The 13110-nt window shown below is 40.3% G+C and overlaps 1 protein-coding gene across 13 annotated transcripts in view; it reads left to right on the forward strand.

Annotated features, from left to right (window-relative positions):
- The window catches only part of SOCS5 (suppressor of cytokine signaling 5), a 63601-nt gene that overhangs the window by 9499 nt on the left and 40992 nt on the right, over nucleotides 1-13110 (forward strand). For 6 of the 13 annotated variants that reach the window (XR_016464060.1, XR_016464062.1, XR_016464061.1 and 3 more), the window contains 3 exons: nucleotides 2411-2480; nucleotides 11294-11383; nucleotides 11773-11866. The gene's annotated coding sequence lies outside the window, so the exon portion shown is untranslated. Of the gene's footprint in view, nucleotides 1-2410; nucleotides 2481-11293; nucleotides 11384-11772; nucleotides 11867-12711; nucleotides 12807-13110 lie in introns of all 13 variants that reach the window. The other 7 variants (XR_016464068.1, XR_016464070.1, XR_016464069.1 and 4 more) reach the window with 5 other exon arrangements.

Here is a 13110-nt window from a genome sequence, read left to right on the forward strand (position 1 = left end):
GCTAAGTTTCCTGCCAGCAGTGGTGTTGGGCTGTCAGCCCTAAGGCACGGAATGCTGTCTTCTTTCAGGTTATTCTGAATTTGGAGAGGGCAGTAAGTTAACAGTTGTTGCTTTAAGAATATGCTGACATCATAGATCACTAACTTAATGGAATTTCTTATATTTGGCCTTATTAATTTCTGCGCACGACTCAGCATCTCAGAGGGACTATAGAGGCACCATCCTACTCTGGGGTGGGATGGCACATTTCAGCTGTTGTATACTGTACAAAAGTACATAGCAGATGCCTCTGTTCTGAAGGATCTTTTATTTCTGCAGTTCCATCAGTCACTATAAGTTTTCCTAGTGTTCAGTGTGCACTTTTCCTAAAAACACCTGAGTGCTGATGTAGGGAGTGACTGAAAGGTAAACTCTTTGCACGTGTAGCTGAATGACACTAGCCTTGATCTTTGCTGTCAGAAGCCCCATGTCTTGCTTATAGCAGGAGTTACAGTGGTGTTATAGAGACAGCCATATCAGCAAAGATTCTTGGTTTTGGTTTGTGCAGCAATGGAAGCCAGATCTGGAAAGGAATGGTAACTGTGTACCTCACTGTTATAGCATTTCACAAGGTAGGCCTACCAATGCAGCACCACTCGGGTTTACCTCTGCTTAAGGGATTTGCAAAGCTCCTGATCCTCATTAGCTACTCATTTAGCCTTGCATATGTATTCTATGGTCACTTTTGTTATTGATTTTGGAGTTGAACTATGTATTTAGCTCTTCAGTGGGAAGAGCTTGTACTTCAGCATCAGAAGTTTGGGGAAATTCTGGCATGATCTCTCAGAGGTTATTAATAACTGATTTACCTGGTAAAATAAGGCTCCTTGATCCCACACCAAGCTCATATCCTCTAGCATGATTCTGAAGGCTGTGGTGTATGTAACAGCTGATGAATCTCTCCCAAAAGCTATTTAAGGACTCCCCTTTCGGTTTCTCAGGGGGTTCGTGCCTGAATTTTGGGATGAGGACATCAGTGTAAGTAATTAAATGCTGCCTCTTTACAGGAGCCATCCCTAAAGGTCGAAGAAATGCATGCAGAAAATTGCTAGTCAAAAGTATTTTCAAGTTATCCTGTATGTGCAGGACTTGGGTAGAAAGGAACAAACCGTGTATTTGTACACTTCGGCTATAGTGTGGGGGTCTGTACCAGGAAGATGGAGGTGAGCCTCCTTGGTGAGGAGCAGCAGCAATGATTGCATCACATTGTAAAGGAGGAGCTGGGTGGAAAATCAAGGTGTGGAGTCTGATGCTGAGCTGAAGCATGCAGCATATCAGCAGTAGCCAGTGGTGGTGGTGCCTTGTGTGATCCCAGGGTGGCTGCAAGTAATGCTCTTCTCTAATACTGTGGTACTTCATGTCACTTGAAATTGTCCCTAGTGGAAGTAGAGCTGTGGTAACTGAGGTGAAGAGTCAGTGGCCATGGCTGTTCTTCTGTTATTTCCGTATGGTTTGAAGTTAAGTGGGATGTCTGGGAGGAAGGTCAGAAGAGTGAAGAAAAACCTCTTCTGTCCTTGTGTTTGCTTAGTGTTGAAATGCAGGTTTCTCATCTTCAGACTAAGAGGAGACTTACCTTCTCTGTGTGGACATCTTTTGCACTGCTCATAGGATGGGCTCTGTCACTGTACATGAGTGCCATTAGATTTTCAGATTGGTTATATTGTCTCTGAGGAAGTTATGGTTATAGTGTGTCTGATAGGAAGTCTTAGAAATTTAAGGGATGCTGTATTCAGTTGTTTATAACTGCTCAACTGCAGTCTTTTGGACTGAAATACTCTATGCTTTTTTTATTTTACCTTGGCTTTAACTTTGTTTAAAACTTTCAGCTGTAATTCTTCATCTGTTTCCAGAAACAGAACTGGAGGAATTGTGCCTTTTTTTTTAATGGCATTCTTTTGTTTGAAATATTGTAGTGCACCTCTGAACTAGAGCAGTGTTTAAAATTTGTCAGTGGATGACCTCTGCAGAGATGTAATGTTTAAATTTTACATGAAAATCTGCCAAAACTGAGCCAAATCTCCTTTTGAAAGTTTTCTATCTTGACATGCCAATGTTTCTTTATGGAATTCTGTGGAGACTGTCTGCAGTCTGTGTGCTCAGCAGGATTCTCCTCTCAAGTGCATCTTTAGGCTGCAGTTAGTTGTGCAGAGCCAGGGAGCTAGAACTGTAAGAAATGAGTTCTCCCCCCAGGTTATATGAGGGGTGGGGATGTGGTGATGGCACAGAGCAAGGAGGAAAATCTTGAGATGGACATGGCATGTGCCAGCTCCAGAATTAAACAGGACCCATTCCTCCTCCTCTTCTCCCATCAGCCCCCCACTTACTCCTTACAGCCATGGTTTCATCTTTTTTTTATTATTTTTTTTTTTAGTAATACCACTCTTATTGGAAAGAAGATCTGAAGCTCATTGAGCAGGCTGAATTCCTCTGCTGCTTTTAAGGTGGGTAGTTCACAGTTTGGGGCAAAATGCCATTACTTGTTGATACCATATAGCATAAAGTAGCCCTTTGTTTTTCAAGCAAAATCCTCATCTGTTATGTAGACACTTACAGTTGTCTGAAAACCTTCCATGAACATTACTGCTGTCCTTCTTTCCTCTGGGCCAGAGGCAGAGCACACTGCCTCTTCACAGGAGGGCAGTACCAAATTGGGCAAGAGTTTCTTTTTGACGTTTCTTCAGTAGAGGAGAGAGCAGGTAGGTTTTTCTGGAGGGTGTTCCGCTCTGGCCAGTTAGCAAAATTCTTAGGAAGATAAATGTTCATTTTTTCAAATCATGGTTGATTTCAAGTTACCTACAGGCTGGTTCTGTATGCCTGTGTGCCACCAACAGTGGTGGTATCAGAAGTTTCCAATCATATGTATAGTTCGAACACTGGATACTGTTTTCATGGTTTTTTTCCCTCCTTCCCTCCACCTGACTTGTAGACTCTTTGGCTGATCCACAGCAGAAGAGTTGGGTATCAGTGTGAAATTCTCAAAGAGCTTTGATTTATTCAGACCTCTCAGCTTTAATGGCTTGGGAGGTGTGCTGAAGCTGCGGCTAATCAGAGGTTTTCCAAGAAACTTCCAGCCAGTAACGAGGAGTGACAGTTCTGCTGTTCTCATTCTGGTGATCACTCTGCATACTTTTGCTGTGACAATAGCTAAATGTAGAAAGTGCCACATCTCTCCTGAATGATAAAGTGAAGAGACTTGTATCCTCTAAGCTAAGAATCAAATTATTTTTTATCACAGACACTTAAGGATAGCTCCCTGAAGTCATTTATTGAGCAGGTTTTGATGTAACCATGACACCTTTTTATTGAAAATTCTTCTGCAGGTTGTTTGGTGTTTTAAGTAACAGTTATATTGCCTGTTTGAAACAAACAGGAGTAGTTGCTGTATTTTAATGTTGCCAGCTTTTCCTATTAACAGTTGCATGACTATTGGATCTTCTAAAATGTATTTTTATAGGTAAGCCTTAGTCCTAGGGCTTCCTTTCATGTTTTTACTCCAAAATCGTGACTTTCATTCAATAAAACATGTTTCCTAAGGTAAGAATTTGATTTAGCAGTGAGGGATAAGGTTTCACAGAAATGGCTAAAGCAGTATTAATAGCTCACTGCTGCTGGAAGAGCTGGTTCTTCTTTCTGCTCTTGGTTTGAGAGCCTGAAGTTTCTCTTGGCCTCACTATCTCTTGCATCTTCTGGTTTCTTTTCCCAAGAAACATTCTGTTTCTATCTAGCGAGATAATTTCAGTTGAAAATTGAGTACCTTTATGGTAGGTAGTAAAAACAGAGGTCATGTGAATATTAGCACAGATACAAAGGCATGGGTGAGAAGCCGGCATCTCCATTTTAATAGCAGTGAAATGATGCTAGGTGAGTTGCTATGGACAGTGACCCTTGGGATGTCCTGGCTGTATCTAAACTGTGAATGAGAAACAGCCAAGAAAGGCCTGTACTCTTCTGTTTCTTTTGCACAGAGGGTAGTTTATCATTTCAAGCTGATATGGTAGAATAGCATCAGTTGCCCTCTTTGTGGTTTGTTTCTTGTTGGTTGAGGGTTTGTGTTGCTTTTTTTTTTCTTCTTGGAAATGCTCTTGTCAAGTTCATTATCTGGGAGTCATAGTTTGATTTAGGTTTGCTCAGTTTGATGTAGTGCTGCTAGCTCTTTCTGCATTAAATGCTTTCTCTTAAGCCATTCATGCAACTGAATCTCTGCTTTTATGAATCCGATTCAGGGCAAAATAGGGTAAGTCTTATTAGTCTTCTCTTACAGAACTTTCACCCTATAGGAGCTTACTCTGTTAAGTATGCCAATGCTTTTTTGCCAGAACAGACATTTCATTCAGATGGTTTTGATGTAGCTGATTGCATTATGTAAGGCCAAGAAGAAAGGTACAGCCACACTTTGACAAACATCATCACCTCTTTTGTATTTTATTGTGAAATGAGATCCAGGTCCTGAAAGATAACACAGCAACATAATGATAAAACTTTAGTTAATGCCTCAGATGTAATGGATTGAGGTAATAGATACTCTAGAGAGGAAAGAGACTTGGCATTTCTTATCAGTGATTATTCAGCCTCTGATGCATAAGTGATGGTCTTATGGTTTTGGCAGCATCAAGAGTTACTTATTTCTGAGTGCAAACTCAAATGTTGCCTTTGTGTAAAGGTGCAGAATACAGAAGAAGGGCAAGTGTTGCAAATTGTTTAATTCCTTGCTGTGCTATCAACTAAGAAACATTTTTCTTGTTGTTAGAGCAATAATTCTAACATTAGTATCTTGTAATCTCATTACATTGAGTTTTTTCCTTCTAAAGATTGCTGATGGACCTGTGTATTTGTATTGTTTAACATCATGATCAGCTAAAGCAATGGCACAACTGTTTATGCAGAGTGCTTGATTTAAAAACTGAGCAGGGCTCTCCACAGCTGTTGGGGTGGCTTTGTTCCAGTAATACCTGTGGTTTCAGACTCACTGAAATGCTGGTTCCTATGGGTGCTGGTGTTGCAGTGTGAGCCTGCGTGCTCTGTGACAGAGCTCACCTGCACCCAGCTGCAAGGCACCTGCCCCTGGCAGTGAGAAAGCTGCAGAGAAGTTTTCTGCTTCTCGGGCCACCTGTAGTCCACGATGAAGTTGCCCATGGATCACAGTGGAAGTTAGAAACAGGCTAGACCTCCTGGCAGCCTTCCAGCTGCTTCTCCTTTGCAGGGTTTGTATTCTTTTACCTACTCCTGCCCGCCTGGGGAGCCAGGTGCTTGCTGCCAATTAGCTCTGTCAGGGCAGAGTTCCTCCTGACACATTTGACTGCTGACAGCAGCTGGGGGTAGGCCTAGGCAGGGGCTTAACTCCTAGCTTGCCAAATGCTCTGCAGGTTTTGTGGCACAGTTGCTTTTTGATACACTTCTGTTTTATGAAAACAGGCTTTATGCAGAAACTGATCTAAGGTTGCCAGTGGCACCAGAGTTTACCTGTTAAATTTCTGGCATTAAAGAATGTGAACTGGGACTTGAATCATTGTGAAGGTCATTCTGTAGATGTGTGGGTGCTATCGGAGCTGCCCATCCCAGACCACCTTTCTGCCTGACAACAGAGCATGGCTACAGCTGGACAGGGCACCAGGCTGCTCCAGTGCTTTTCTCCCCCTAGCCTGAAACTTTATCTCTTCAGTACTGCGGTGGCACAGTGGGCCAATTTACTGGTTATCTGTTTATATCAGAATACTATAAATTACAGCTAACATGGTTCATATTCTTTAAGCCTGTCAAGTCATTTATGCCGCTGCAAAGAACAGCTCTGTAGTTGTAGATTTTTTGCTGAGCGTTCTTGTTGTCTGTTGCATGTGCATATGATGTTGCTACTATGGGATGCTTTTCCCTGTTAATGTTATCAATGAATGAAAAAGACAGACACTGTCCATAAAGCCCAGGTGTATGGACTTCTTGTGACACCAATGCCAAACTTATGAATTGAGCAATTGATAGTGATAAATTCTTTTTGAAGTGCATGTTGGCTCTGTTTAGTTTTCAGGATAACACTGACTTTTTCAGTTGCAGATCCAAAGAGTTCACAGCCTCAGCTTGTCACCCTTCTCAGATGTTAGGGCTGTAGAGGCATTTGAACTTTTCATTCATTTCACTCAAATTTGAAAGGAGGGCAGCTTTCCTTAATAAGTCATGTAAACAGCATGAGTATCAATACAGTTCTTCTGACGTAGTCACTGCTGTAGATATATCACCAGAGATTAACGAGTAGAGCTTTGTTTTTAACAGCTTTTGAGGTGTCAGACAGCTTGTTAGTATTAGCTAGTGTGGTCTTCTGCTGGGTAAAATGGCAAGGTAACATGGGAAGTAGCTGGGTGCATGGAGAGGGCTGTAAGGAGGTTGGGAAAGGTACTGTGAGGAGGGAGAGGCATTAGGCAAGCTGTGGAGGTCTTGAAAATTGTAGGGTAAAGTGATAAGAAGTAATACTGCCTGGTTTGAAAATGGATCTGCCTGGTTTCTACTGTGCTAGTAAAGGATATGTGGTATGAGACTGACCCATCCTTCCTTTTCGGCTGTGCTTCCTTTTTCTTTTGCTTTACTGAGGCAGAACTATTAAAGTTGCTTTTCTGTAATGTGTTATGGAAAGCCCTGACATGACAAACAACCATTAGATTGTTTTACAACAATTTGAGACTTATTTGTATTTTAGAATCTGATAGAAAAGAATATGCTTTGTTAGTGTTCTTAAAAGTAGAAGGGAATTTTGTCCTGCTAAAGGAGAGCTCTGTAACTTTTTCTAAGAATACTTTTAATGGCTTTTGCAGAGGTCATGAAGAGGGCTGTTGTGCTCAACTCAGCACTGACTGGTGCTATTTATTCTGCACACATTTAAAAACAAAGAAAAAAAAAACAACACAGAAAAACCCAAATATGTTGGCAGCTTATGATCAAGGAGGCTTAAATATAGCAGTAAAGAAGGCATCATTTCAGTAGGTCACCTAGGGTTCTCTGCCATAGCATGTAGCTTCCTTAGTTAATGTTTTTCTGCTTCTTTTTCTATGAAGGTGGCATTATGCTCAGGTGCGTACTTATGGTGTGTTGGGGTCACTTAAGGGAAAATGCTTGCATGTGATGTTACTTGTGTGAGTTTACATGTTATTCAGGTGGCCACTCATCGTAACACCTTAATAATTTGAGGGTGTCTTTACCTGGAATTCAGGCACACCACTGCCTTGAAGTTCCAGAGCTTCTCTACCTTGGATATCTGTTGGTATGCAGAGTTCTCAGTAGATCTGTGCAGTATTACTTTTTTAATATCTGAAACTTATGCTTGCAGTGTGCAGCTCTCTGATCCTTGCATAATTAGAAATACTAGTTTTGTTCATCACAGCTGTATCGTTATCTGCTAGTATTGTATAATTAAAAAAGTGCTTTAGAAACAAGTGTCTCTGTTTTGGTACAGTGTTGTTCTGTTCTTCATTCATGCTTTTCTCTTTTAGGGATTTTAGGTTTTGTGAAAAAAAAAAAGGAAGTAGATGGCAGCTGAATGATATTTTATAATATAAACACACGTAGCCCTGACACTTTCTTGAATCCCAAAACCTAGGGGATGCAAGGCTTGTCCCACAGAAAATACCTTGGGGTGGTTTTTCTGAAGTAACCAAGGGATTGCTTAGAAAGAAACTGGCAGAACATCAGCTATGCAAGCTAAGTGCGTTTTTAACTCGAGAATTTGTATTGAGGAGATTGTTTCTTACTTTCAATTTAAACAATGATAAATGCCATTATTTTTCTTTGACTTGACAGTCTTCCAGCTTAAGTCCTTGAGACTTGTAGCTTTCACTGTTTTAGCAGGGTGCATTGGGCTGACTCAGCATTTTATTTTTGAAAAGAATGTTTTCAGTGGTTGAACTTTCAACCTGAACATTCAAAGAAGTATCCTAAATACAGTCCTAATCTCCCTTTGCAGCCAAAAAACCCATTTTTAAATAACATATAGGCTTCAGCTGAAACTACTCTTCAAAGTAGCCATCTCAGGTCTTAATTTGTGAGCAGAGTATGCCAGTGCTGATGTGCAAGGAAGCAGTGTTGCCCTGTCTGGCTTATTACTCATCCACTCCTCTCTTGTGCTAACACAAATATTTATAAAGTCATAAACAAGATTTAGCAAAAGATTGAGACTCTGATAGCTAATTTTAGTCAGGATCAGTTCCACAGGCTGATTCATCCCACATGGTGTGCAGGCTGTGTCCTGCACCAGGTCCAGCACAGGTGGCCAGGAAGGGGCTGGGAAGTTTTCAGAGCCTGCTAGGAGAAATAGTAGTATTTTGCCCTAGTTAAACTTTCATGAAAACTTGAGGCCTTTGGCTATTTTACTGTCTGTTAAAATATATAAGAGATATACATATTAAAATATGGTATCCATATAACAACCACCTCTTCTTTCCTGCTCTCTGGATTGGTTCTTCACACTGTCTGTAGCGGCTGCATTTTTGTGTATGTGTGTAGAAAAATGTATGGCTCCACTTCAGCTAACTTACTCTGTTTATTTTAAGAAATGTCATTTCTGGTATTACAGCAGCAATTCATTATTACTGGAATGTGTATTGAAAAGGAGAAAACTGCTTTGTAACTCTTGTAACCCTGTTGTACCTTCCTCAGGTGGGTTACCTCAAATGGTGGGTGTTGGCCAGTGTTACTCACTGCAGCTGAGTGAGGCTGAGGAGTGATGCCAGCAGCGTTGTTACTGCAGCTGGTGTTTAGCAAGGTGCAAAGACAGCATTAACCTCTTCAGCAAGAGTGCCTTAATGAAGGAAAATATCTTCATTAATGGAGTCTCTCGTTACTGCTAAGTGAATTGCTTTAAAGTAGGGGACAGTTCAAACAGTAGCTGTTGCCTCTCTCCATGCCTTTTACTTCTCCCCCTCTGTGGGCCTAGGTGGTGTGCTGCAGTGTTGCTGAACGTGTTGCGATGGGCAGTGTGCCCTCACAGTGCTGGTGCTAGCAGTGAGCTGAACAGCATGCAGAGAGAGGACTCTGATTTCTCCCCTACTTCCTACAGGTTCCTTCAGGATTGTTTTGACTTAGTCATCATTGCCTTTCAGTGTTTTGAAGCTGTCATAGTGTGAAAATGCCGAACTAAAGATTTTTGTAGGCACTTGTTTTGGAAATAGGCATGCCATGTTTTTAATGTGTTCTACCTACAGAGTTACAGCTTTGGGTAGATGGTGTAGTTCAGGGTTTTTTTGTTTGTTTATTTTATTTTGAATGTAACTTAATGTATCATCTAATTTTCAAGTAAAGTGATATCAAGATGGATGCAAGTATGTTACCTCTAGGAGTGTTCCTACTAGGAAGTCATGAGCAGAAAACTCTAGCAAGGTGCTGTGATGCTTCTGGAGAGAATGGTCAGAGCATATCTCTGGCATAAATTTCAGATAATTTGGGGTCAGCTTAGGGTAGATAGAAATTATTTTTAGTTGGAAAGAGGTTTTGGAAATGCTAGTATAAATTTTTTTGGGAATATCTGCAAAGTGGTCTGCAAAATCCATATTGTGAATTCTGATAGGATGGAGTTTATATTTTGTTTAGGCTAAAATAATATTTTCCAAATCTGATTTCCTCAGACAGCACTCCTTTGGGATACTTTAGGGCCAGTTTACTTGTATTTTGTGGACCTTGGTGCTGCCACAAGAAATCTGTGAAACCACAAGTCTGCTGCACATTAATTCACACCAGTTTGCAATTACTAAATGGAATATCAAATACTTTATGAATGACTCAAGTTATATTCTAATGCAAGATAGTCTTAACTGAGATGGTTGTCTGAGTTCAGGAAACTGTTTACCAATAGCGAAGAATGATTCCTGAAGCAAGCAGTCCGTGGTGGAAGCAGCAGGCGGCTGGTGGAGCAAGCTGTCACTGCCTGCTGCTGTGGTGTGACAGCAGAGCCCTGACTGCTCATGTTTCTGAACGCAGCTGAGGTATAAGAATGGCACTAAATCTTAAAATAAGAAGTTAAGCATGAAATTTCAAGATAACCTTCTGTGTACTTTTTAGGTTTTTAATGAATGGAAAAGGTTAGTGTGCAGTGCAGCAGCATAACTGGCTTTGTCTGGAACCTATAGTACTCTTTTGTGTCTTGTGTATTGTAGACCTGCTAGGAATATAATGGATGGGGGGAGGGAAATAAGCATTAATGCTGTGAAAGAATTTCACATCCACCTTTGACTTAGTTTTGTGCTTGCAAGTTTGTTGCTCCCTGGGAAGTTTGTTTTTATGGAATCTTTCAGTAGTAGTCATATGGCATAGTTTTAAAAGCATTTCATCGTTCTTAGTGCTTCCGCAGGTGAATCAAAGCTAATAAAGTACTTGTCTGTCATTACTCTGGAGTTTCTGCCTAGGAATAATAACCTGATATCCATGTAGTGATCACTCAAGCCTACACTTCTTATTCCAGGAAATATGCATCTTTTGTCTGATCTGTGTGTGTTAGCTATTAGTTTAGCTTCTCAGTGTTTCCTGGAGCCACCGTCCTAGGCTTGGTTCTAATGTGAAGAAGCAGATTGTCTCCTGTTCCTGCTAGAGTTGACGGTGGCATGAGCATACTGTACTAAAATCCCATAATGCCTCTTGGATTTCTGGAAAACAATAGGTCATTATTTTAGGGAAGTGCTGACCTATTCTTTTACTAAAGAACTTGTCTTGCATTCCACTTTCCCATTTTTAGAATCGTGGTTCATTTTCCTCTTGGTTCACAATCATATAACATCCTTGTGGCAAGTACAGCAGTTGCTTACCTGGAAAAGTAATATTAGAAAAGTGTATATTTTTAGCTGCCTTTTGATGTGATGTAGCAGCTGAAAACAAGGAGGGGAGGCAGTATGAGGTGATCTGACAGCACTGCCAGTCACGACTTGGGAACCGCCGCTTTGGACTTGGAACCGAAATGTGGAGAAACCATTTTTACAAGCCTGAGTGTGCCCACTGTGCCTGGCACTTGAATGATCCAGATGCTGTGACACTGCTCTTATTTCTTAAAAGCTTTGTTTGAGGATCTTCCTCTAGATTCTGTTTGACAAATGTCTTCAATGGGTGAAAAAGTTTTATGAAATCTTTTTCTTATGTTAAAAGCATAAGAACATATAAGCAGGTAGTTCTCTACACCCATGTAAAGTGTAATTAGTGAAATATCCCACTGATACTGTTAGCAGATTTTAAGTATTAAAGTGCAAAGTTACTCTTAACAACTAAGAAAAAATACTGTTTTTTCTTTTTCTAGTAATCATGTCTACAACTCAGAGAGAGAATCTAGCAAGTTTATGCTGAGATATATTCTCAAGTCAAGATACAGTGGCTCATGTTTTTTGGGGTAAGAAAGATGTCTGTGTGCTTTTAACTATGACAAAAAGTAATTAAACTTTAAAACTTTCGGAAAGTATTTTGTCAAGTGATATGGTGGTAATTTTGTGTTTGGTTGGTTTTAGTTGCGTTTTGCAGACTTTTGGGCAAGCTTAGAGGATTTCTAACCCACCTAACAGCATGAACACACTTTGGAATAATAGTGCAAAGGAAGAGGAATAGCAAGCAATTTTCAAATAGAATACATTGCTGAACAGTGTATGACTGGTCAGAAAAGCAATTCTGATTCACTGTCACAAAAATTTCAGTTTCTAGTCTGATTTCCAAAGGGAATTGAGGTAATGCATTGTCTCTTCCTTTTCACATCCCAAGATCTTAAAATTTGTTTCTTGGTTTCAGCTGAATAACGACAGTTGGGTAGTAGATGTCACAGTGATAAATTTATGTGTCTTGCTGACTTGGAAGAGGAAGAAATGGAGAACGTGAAAGAACAGTGGGTAGAACTTAACCTTATATATACTGTGTTGACAAGCTGGCGCATCAAACGTATGCTTCCTCGTAAATGTGGATAATCTCTGACACTCTACCAGCAGCTATTATTGGCTGTGGTGGCATGACACCTGGTTGAATGGTTCCTACAAATCTACATGATCTGTAGTTCTTTTGCTCTTAAGACTCCCTCAGCCTACCAACTTGGTCCAAACAACTCCCAGAAATATTAATGTAGGAATTTTTAATCAGCAAGACATTTCTTGCTCATGTGCTCACATTCATTCACTTCTAACACATGCTGAGAACTCTGTAGTGCCTTCTACGTGTAAGGCTTCCTATTTTTGCAAGTTTTCTCCAAATGTAAGTGTTCTGCTTTAAAAAGTGTCTTCCTTCTTAATGACTGCTTGAATGTAATTGAGATTATCGTTAGCACCGTGTTCTAGGTAACTTGTGCCAACAGTCCCCAGATATGGTTAAGATCTGGTTATTTTTTCCCTGCTCCTCCCTGAGTCTGCACTAGATTCTTGAAGTTTACTTTATGTAATTGGATGTAAATGCCTAACTTAATGCTTTTGCTGAAGTACTTGAGCAAGAAATGGGGGGATAAGTTTTTGTTTGTTTTCCATTCACATATCAGTTAGGAAGAATTTTGAATTAACTATCTAATCATGAATCTCTTGTAAACTGTACCTCCATCTCTTCCTCAATCTCAGTAAATTCTGCCACAGTAATAGGTTTTCAGCTGCACTTTAGGAACTTCTAGACTGCATTGCAAGGCTGTTGCTTACTTGTCTATCATCTACCTTATTTCATGAAATTTAATCACTGCTTTAGATTTCTTTCTAGCTCTTAACAGGGAAGAACTGCAACAACAGAGGAGTGTTGCTTCAGAATAATCCGTATCTGTAGAACAGAGCAGCTTTCTCTAAGAGTTAAATAAGGTGACATGTTTTAGTCCTTTAAGTTTAGCACTTCTCTCAGAGCTTAATTAGATCTAATTTAGCTTGGCATTGCCTGAATTTTTGGTGCAGAATTAGCCTATTTCTCTGTGTCCTAGGGCAGTCTTGTGATTTTGGGCAGTTTTGTTCCAATTATCAAACTTGGTTTCTGAAGAAGCAGTTGCAGAATACACACTACTAATGTTTCTCTTTTTACTTCACGGTTCACAGTCACTGTGCTTTTGCTGCAGAGCTGCTTTCTTTTTAAGAGCCCTTGCTAAAGATAGAAAAGCTCCCTGGGCTCTTT

The sequence above is a fragment of the Phasianus colchicus genome, chromosome 2 (assembly GCF_987193195.1).
Source record: "Phasianus colchicus chromosome 2, bPhaCol1.hap1.1, whole genome shotgun sequence".
NCBI lineage: Eukaryota > Metazoa > Chordata > Aves > Galliformes > Phasianidae > Phasianus > Phasianus colchicus.